Source organism: Syngnathus acus, chromosome 16 (genome assembly GCF_901709675.1).
Source record: "Syngnathus acus chromosome 16, fSynAcu1.2, whole genome shotgun sequence".
In the NCBI taxonomy this organism is placed as follows: Eukaryota; Metazoa; Chordata; class Actinopteri; order Syngnathiformes; family Syngnathidae; genus Syngnathus; species Syngnathus acus.
In genome coordinates this window covers 3863113-3872359 of record NC_051101.1, presented here as the reverse complement: position 1 = coordinate 3872359, position 9247 = coordinate 3863113, and the positions used below count along the sequence as shown (strand labels likewise).

General features: G+C 42.8%; 1 long non-coding RNA gene across 1 annotated transcript; it reads right to left on the bottom strand.

Moving 5' to 3' along the window:
- Positions 1–2880: 2880 nt before the first annotated feature.
- On the bottom strand, positions 2881–7217 carry LOC119135721. Its single transcript, XR_005100602.1, has 2 exons — positions 7089–7217; positions 2881–3290 (listed from the first exon to the last, which is right to left on the bottom strand). It is a non-coding gene; the product is annotated as an uncharacterized LOC119135721 (long non-coding RNA).
- Positions 7218–9247: the final 2030 nt, after the last annotated feature.

Here is a 9247-nt window from a genome sequence, read left to right as displayed (position 1 = left end):
CAATTTTCATTGCCCTGCGTTTTGCTTTGTAGTTGCATTACTGTGAAAGATTGGCTCTTTGTCCTTCATAGGCAAAGTTAATTATACATCAAAGTAGCTTCACAGACCAGGAAATTGGAGAATTACAAAGAGGAAGTGTGTGATTTTTACTGTGCAATGCTGGCCTTCATTAGAATGTTGACATTTTTGATAGCCGAGAGGATGCTGCCGAGTAAAGAGAAAGATGGACAGCATCCATCTGAAGCGTGTCAGAAGCAAATCTTCAGCCGTCAAAAACATGTCACTTTTGTCAGGGATGATAGACATGTCTGGATAGCAGGATGGTGTCCTGTTTCCATTTGTTTTTAGATCCCACATTCACGCTGGGTCACCGACGTAAATCCGACAGCAGAGAGCTTAATCATGTAGGCAGAATCTAATAAAAAGTCGAATGTTGATGACTGTTGGTTTGTGCTTTTATAAGTAGCCTCAGTGACATGTTATTATTTACAGTACTTATCCAATTTGGGATTATGATTTGTAAGAGAGTCACTGTCAATGTCATTGTGTGTTTCGTAGATGCGGGTTGAAATCTAAGTTGAGTTTATGTGACAAACTGTCAGAATCAAGTTTGTCATAGATTTGAATTTTTCAAAGTAAATTATCCATTATATACTTTTTTTAAATTGGTAATCGGAATTTAACTGCCACATATCGTAATCAATCTCCCAAAATCCGCATTGGTCGAGTATTTGTGCTGACCTGGATCGCTGTGACTAGTGACAGTATTGTTAAAAGTGTGTAAACATTAACCAGTAAATTCCTTGATTGCGGAAATGCCACCAAAAATTTGATCGTAAACCTTTGGCCACACACCAAGTCACTAAGGTATTTCCGTATCTCTGTACGAATTTACTGGATCTAAATTTCAACAGGTACGGTACACACACATTACTTTGCTTCATTCATCCTTCCTTGTGCTTTTATCATGACTCGAAAGAGACTTGCACCATTGACACACATGGTGAAATTCCAGCGTTGATGGGAAACGAGGTAGTTTTGCGTCAATCACAAAAACAATTAAGGAAGTTCACCAATGATGCCAACACCCATCCGCCTCCGCACTGTTTGCATTAAAATGGGTCACAGTAAAAGCAACACTCCATTTGTTCTGTTTTTTCTCCTTGGTCCACGTTTCATCTGCTGGCTTCTACTTGAAGGAAAAATAAATACAGAAGTACAGTAACAATGGTTGTTTGGCTCATATTTCGTCTTCTAATGAAACAGCAGCGCCCCCCAGCGTCATGGTTGTATAATTGTTTAGAATGGCCAACCTTTGCATGTGCACACTTTTACTAGCAGGGGGCGATATCAAACTAGAAATGACAATCAATCGATGATCGCGTTGTGGTTGTAGCCATAAACATTCTTTATTTGAAACTATTGTTCAACCAATTCAAAAATAAAATAACGACCCAATTGGAGTTACATTTTCCATTTTTGCAACAAATTACAACAGCTCAACTCAATGGTATATTTGGACAATCCTGCTGCCAATGGTGCCTCTAATGGGGTTTTGACCTATTCTCAATTCTGAGGAATAAGCAGGGTCAATTTCTCTGAAGGGGTTTTGTTACCTAAAATTTTGGGAAGGAGTAAGGACAAAAGAAACCAAGCTGACATCACTGAAACAGCATTCTGACACCTGAAACCTGACCCTAAAAACCTGTTCTAAGGTGCCTGAAGGTATTGCATTGTGTGTAATTTCCAAAAAGTGACTTTGTGTGTTATATCAAAAGGTCGTTGCACAAACTCGTCTTGGTAAAAATGAGTTTCAGGTGGGAGCCATAAGGCCTTTGCTGCAGTGGTTTTCTTTGCCCACACGCTGTTTTAATCATAACAATAAGAATTGTAAAATAGGTCCTGCTGTACACCAGATTTCGGTCTTGGCACTGAGGTGTTTCATCTCTTTGTGTTCTACGTGGTAGACCATAACTCTTACCTCATTCCCATGAAAGGTGCACTCGCTCAGCACTTTTTCCTGCAGGTCACATCTGGCACGACACAAAAAGAGATGGGAGGGGGGGAACTCACTTTGAACATCAAAGTAGGCCACGAAAAGCGCTCAGAGGTACGACAACTCTGGATGCACACTTGACATTTGATTCAAAGTGGATCGAGCAACCCGAGGCTACGCGTGTTTACACGACAACGACAATGTACAAACAATTTCTATTTACAAGGCTGCAAAAATGTAATATGCATGCCAGGCCAGTAGTTGACGGTGTTGTCTGTGGTGACCAACACTTTTATTGTTTACAAAATGCTCTCTTCTAATAAACGCTAATGAAAGTTTTTATGCCTTTAGGCTGGAAGAATTGTAGTAAAACTGTCATCTGTCATTTTTTGGTTTTGATTGTTACGTTTTTGTGCATGTCTACAATAAAATGGAACGCAACAATTTTCACCAGTTACTTTGAATGACATTTCAATAAAGACCAGTTGTGTAGGTTATCATTTTAGCCTGTTCATAGAAATGAGCCGCGACGCTCTATTTTCTTCTCTACTTGGTGCTTTTAACCAATAATCTCATTCAAGAGTTATGACTAGCATACTGTACAAGGCTGAGACGGATGGCAATGGCCAAGGCCAGATGAGATATGAGCTCCTGTGTAAGGACAAGTCGACAAGCCGGGAACCAGAAATTATGGACATAAAGCTGACAAAAATGGAGCGCATCAATTCTCTCTCTCTCTACAATTGCGTAAAATTGAGGTTGGTTCTGTATCTTACGCTCCTCAAAGAGCTGGAGGAGACTCCCAGTGTCATGACTCAGTGTTCGCTCTCGCAATATCTCAACGAGAACACAAATCAGCTTTCAAAGTGTGTCCTAACATCATGTGACATTTTCACAACTTTTATTCTTAAAAAGCTGATTTTCACAATCACAATTTATGTCTGCCACATGATAACCTGTGGCAGTGGCCTCCCCAAAGCCATTTATTTTATCCATCACAAAATGAGGCACCGCCTGATTGAGCAGAAAAGCTGTAATTTTCATAATGATGAGATTTTATCCCACTTGGCTCCATTGGTCGCTCAAGCCTACGCGTCACTGCCTCCTTGGCTAATGTTGGTTACGTAGCATCAGTGCTAAGTATACCGTCACTGTCTTTAATCAGCCTCAGTTTTCTGTCATATGTGTGAGAGTCCGTGTGATGAATCCGTTCCGGAGTTTGTTGCCAGCATGGTGAAAACCAGGAGGGAACCTCTGTGATTACTGCTTCCATAAAGGGAGAGACGACTTGCTGCTGAGGACAAAGCCACAAAACGGCCATTTTCAGCAGAGCAAATGATAAAAATATCAGTTCTCACAAAACATGCAGGCTTCTATTTCGGGGATCGACGGGACCTCTCGTGGCATAGCGAAAACTATAGTGAGGAAAGCTTGCACTCTGTAAGAAATCCGCCTGCTTGTGAATACTACAATCCACAACACGAGCAAAAGTATTGGGACACATGGGCCATTTCAACGACAGGATGTAAAAATACACTATCATATCATATGAGCCTAAAACTGACCTTGGACTTGACTTGCTTGGTCTTAGCCAGCTTTGGTCTTGGTTGTGACTCCATCTCAACCCGTCCCGGTCTCAACTGGTGTGTTCCCCCAAGTACGTGTCGGCCCTCCAGCCTCACAGAGAATGTCAAGTGAATGCATGGATAGCGTGAGTCAGCGTGGACGATGATAAGGCAGGACAGGTTTTTTTTTGGTTTTTTTAGCATCAGGGTATGCACACGCGCTGGATCTTAAATATTGCATTAGAGCAGTGGAGCCCCCTCCCCCTCTCGTAGCCTCCCTGGGGCTCTGTGGAACTCTGCAGAGCTTTCATCCAACCCCCTCTCTGAAGAGCCTCAATTGACCCACAAACTCGATCATATAGTCTACATTCATGGATGTCCCTGGTGTGAATTTGGTATTGAAGTAGCGGCTGACCACATACTTGCTTCCTAGACAAAACCCAAAACCACAAATGGCTCTCTGGAGAGGAGTAAGGAATTAAGTCTGTAAGGTTGCAGGGTCTGAATATCTCAGGCTAGATTTACATGATGAACACAATTTTTATATGTGCCGTACATATTGTAAGATTTTCCCCATTTAAATCCAAGTTGAGAACCAGACAGTGTGAAGGATCTCTGGCATTCTCTGTTAATTAGTCCTTATTCTTCCCAAGAACAAAAAGCTTTTGGGGCCATTATTATTATCATCATTATTCAGCAGCAAGAGGAAAAAAAACTCACAAATCAAAGGCAAGATCTTGATTGGATTGCTGGCCATTTATCACGCTGCTTTCAGAGGCTTTCTCCAAAAAAGTAAACAGTTTAGGTCAGGTCTCGGCCGGAGACCCAAGACCTGCATGGCCTCCAAACAATGCCAAATGGAGCTTGACCTCCATCCCCGCCTCTTGCCTCAGACCTCCCACCTCTACACATAGGTCAGTGTCTTGTGTCTTTTTTAAAGGGCAAACTTTGTCCTGAGTGGGGGTCATTTCTGCTGCATTTCTGAAGACACAAAAATCCAAGCCTAAAAACGAAACAGAAGTCAGCCATTTTGGTTTGGAGTTGCCAACACTCAGCCTAAAGATCTTCTCTCATTGCTATCAAATTTGATCAAAATAAACGCTACATTGTTGAGATTCTTTGGTATTGTCCAACTTTTGTCAATCCTCCAACTAATCACCCACTGCAGTGAGATTAAAAGATACGTTATCAAGCTCTTCAAAATAGACAAGTCTAAAAGGTTCCAGTAGGCGACTCACAACACGTTTACAGATTAGAACAAGATTAGCATCGCGATAGCGCCGATAACACGTTATCTGTGGCCCAAAAATCTGTTTGCCCCGTTGGTATTCTTAACCGCCACTTTTATCAGCTCAACTCTCTCCGTGGTCTCCAGAGACCGAACAATGAAAACACTGTAAACAGGAAATGAAGGACCTGTTTTGAGTGAGTGACACAAACCAGAACACACACCCATCAGGTTTTATTTACCAACTTGGCATCTTAATCCTTCATTTGTTGACAATGCCAGTGGAATTCTACTGCTCGTTTTAAAATGAATGCCCTGAGATGACCGCTATCAGGCACAAGTAACTTTTAAGAGCAAAGCATTCACTGATGTCATTAACTCGTATTTGTACTTGACACTTTATGGTGTTACTTGACAATTATGCAATTAGCTTTACCTTTACCTGTTGTATTAAACTAGTAGTAGTGAACAAGCCATTAACAGTTTTATGATACAAACGCTAAACCACTGGAACAAACTGATTGTTTTTTAAGATTTCCATTTTTTAAAATTATTAACGAACAAATATGAAGAAATGTGATGTGCAGACTCATGTGATCAATTGTATGCAACTTCCACGATAGCGAAATTTTGTAACTATACAATGACAAATAGGAACTATGAAGAAATTGAGTGTGACTCAAGGTTCAAAATTTCACTTCCTTAAAAGTCAAGTTTAATTTTTAAATCACCTGATGTTCTTATTTACATTAAATCTGTTAATGAATACTGCATTGGACTCAGAAAAGTTGACCTAAAACGGCCTTAGATAACGACAACGAGCGGCCGAGCAATGAGGTCACGACTCTGGAAAGTTACTTTATCAAACGGGCTTTCTCTGCCTCTTTAGCCTCTTGGACAAATAACACACACCCACACATTGCGGCCAACAGCTGTGTCAGCAGGATCCGCCGTCGTCGAGCAGAACACGAGAGAAAGCTGCAAAGGGCTTGAAGGAAGGAAGATAAGAGCGGCAGGAGTGGACAGGAAGCGCTTTTAAGTCTCCGCCACCTGCGTAGACGACCGTGCTGCAGATGTGTCGCAAAACTCAAGCTACTATGTATAGCAAGCTAGCTTAGCATGCTATATATCAATTCATTCCGTATCATTTTCAAGCCACACATTCATCTTTGAGGTCTGCGCCAGTGAGGTTGCACGGCTTAATTTCTACCCACTGACTGACTGCGTGTGGCCGCTTTGATGATTTATGTTCATATACACAATCGGGAATAGTTCTGAGAAGAAAATCCTTGAATTCCGAATGAACTCCCTCCGAGTCGATGTGTTCTTTTTCTGGGGGTAAAATGTGTAAATGAGTTCATGCACTTATTTTCTGAAATTGCCGTTTGAAGTGGAATTGAAATCATATCGGATGTTACTTGCTGTGGCCGTTCTGGATTGAAATGTCACACATTGCTGAGTTTCTCTCGTATTAGCGAGTAGCCTGATGAGAAGCCCCTTTGTCCCTTGGGCCCACTCTTCCTTCTCAGATGACGTAGAGAAACTCAACAAGGCTTGCTTTTTTTCCTATCTTCAATCAATTGTTGTTTCTTCTCGTTGTTTGAGTAGCGACTGAGGTCAGGGATGCATTGAGACGAGGCCTTGTTGTGACTGCAGATGTGACTTTGCTCTTCACGTTTGGCTTACTTTCTCGTGTTTTTGGATATCTTTTACACAAGAGGTTCCCGAGAGTTACTCATCAGCACTCCCCCACTAACACTGACGCAGCAAGTTCTCTTGCCGTTCAGATAAGATCTCCTTTAAAAAATTAGCTGCTGCTCAAAGTGGGACCAAATTAAGACTGGAACTTTGACAAGTTCAAACAGAGTCAAGACTACAACCAAGGTATGTTGAGGTTGACCCGAGACCAAAAGTTTGAAGAGTTGAGATTGAGTCAATACAAAGAAAGGTGGGATGATTGAGACTGAAACTGAGTCAAGACTTTGGTTGAAACCTTGTCAAGACTAAGACCACCTTGAGACCAAGTCAAGACCAAGATAAAGGGATGAGGCAGAGTCAAGACTAAAACCAGGTTAAGGATCATATGTTTGTACAAATCTACAAACTATCTTTGAAGATATAACTCTCAACTCAAAAACTGCCCTCGTTGAAGAGGAAGCGCCTCTCTACTTGAACAAGTAATTGTCCTTGTGGGCCTCCATTAGTACTAGATGACCTGGGACCCAACAGAGGCGTCACTACCAGTTGTGCCTCCTTGGATTTATTATCAGCAGTGAGCGTGGGAGCAGCCTGAGGTTACCTTTAGCTGGAGCCAGACTGACAATCAGCGTTACCCCTCAAAGCTGGCGCTGTGGTTCCCTCTTGTCCGTGTACCTCCCTGCTGCCCTCGGGGAAGCTTGGACACACACTGCTAATTAAAGGGGCACTTGGACTTCCCTTGAGGGTTGCATCAAAGTGCAAAGGAACTCAAGACCAATCAAGTCAGGATCAACCTCTAAACCTTTAGGGTCAATGGCTGCGGACGATGTGAATTTCATTAATTCTTAAATCTTTGACGTTGTATCATATACTCAAAGCGTGATTAATTTGGTAGACAACTTGGTATAGCCAACCAGGACTTTTCTACTTTTAATGTGGTGCCAGTTACATCAAAGCAACCTCAACACACTCTAAACAACACTCCAAGTAAAAATGGTTTCCGGTGGGAAATGGCTCTGAATGTAGACTTTTTGGTCCAGTAGAGGTGTTGATCAGGGCTAAGTGGCCTTGTGACAAGTTCCCTCAGGCGTGGAAGTCCGGCATTCCTTTGTGAGTGTCCCGAAAACAGGAGACGCTCACTTGAACCAGCAACCTGTGGCGACACGTCTTTTTGAACAGCGCCGGTGGTCGGCGGAGGAACAACACGTCCGTGTCATCGCCTCGCTTGTCCCAAAACACGAGACTAAGTGGACATCGCTTTGCTTGTCTGCAAACGTCTCTTACGGTCTCGTCTTGTATGTTCAAGCGCTCGGTAGCCACTTTCATACTGCCTAGAAATTTTTCAGAGCAGATTACTGAAATTACTGAAGTCTTTTTTGACTTCCTGCCCATACCCATACCTTTCATGTAGGACAGCGAGCTGGCAAGAGGATCACGAAAAGGCTCTTATAGGAAAATTTCTGGGTCGGAGAGTTGGCACAAAGTTGGAAAGGTTTTCACGTAACAGGGATCATGTAATCATAGCCTTCAGCTCAATGTGTAAGGTATCTCTAGCTCATTGGAGCGTGCAGGCGCAATTCATCACCAGGCGTATTGTGCCCATGTGGAAACCATTCACCTCGTCTCTAACTAATTGTCAATGTAAATCGATTCATGCGGAAAGGAGCCGCCATTAGAGCGAATCAAAAGCATGATCTTGTTCAGTTTAAAATAGTCCAATGAAGGTCATATCTTTTCGATCCTAACCCAGCTGAAGTCTCACCATTATTAGACAACACGCTGATTGACTTCTGGGAGTATTTTCTCAGCACTTTTCCACCGTACCACCTTTGGGGTGTTCCACTGTAACAACACATTTCTTTCCAAGCCAGGAATTTCTCACATTTCCGCGTCTTTGTCCAGTAATTCTGATCTTCAGTGCTCGGAAATGGGCGACATGATACATTCCGGACATTCCCATTGTACCGCCCGGATTCCCAGCATGTTATGACCGTCTTCCTACGCAAAACAATCAAAGGGAGTGAGTCTTGTTGGGGATTTATGTACAATCTTTGTTTTTCTTCGCATCCCGATGTCCGTGCCAGACGTCAACGCCGGGCAAAAGGAGTTGTAACTTCTTAGAGAGTTGTTTGACTCGGGTTCGAAGGTCAGCAGGGAGGCTCAAGCAAACACAATGGGGAGACATGTTCTCTATTCTATGCCGTGATCTTTGGCAACTATTAGAGGATTAGCGCCACGTGTCGACACGGCGCCAAGAACTGTTAGCTCAAACTGTCACCAAGAAGCGTTAGCCACCTGCTAACCTCGCCACCAGCGAAGAACTACGCAACAAAACTCAGCAGGAAGCATGATTTCCTCCAGGTGGGAGGGGGGGACGAAGGGTCAGAGGTCGGCAGAGAGGCAGATCAAGCGGAGCACATTTCTCCCGTTTGGTGGTGACCCCCAAATGAGGCGTGACTGCAGCCTCAACCAAACAGGAAGTTCTATTCTGAGACATGTCATTTGTCAACAGCGCACACCGCTGTTGACCTGCTGGCGCTCCAATAAAGCTTCTTTTTGGCTGTGCGCATGCATATGTTTTATGTTTGTTTTTTATTTATGTTCAGCACTTTGTTTCAGCTGTAATTGTTTTTTTTAACATACTCTATCAATATAATTGACTTCTTTACTAAACCGTTATGTATGGTTCTGTTTTGGAGTCAGTTTATATTATGGGGAAAAATACTTCCCAATGTTTCGCCCTGTGTCTTCTCACTCATC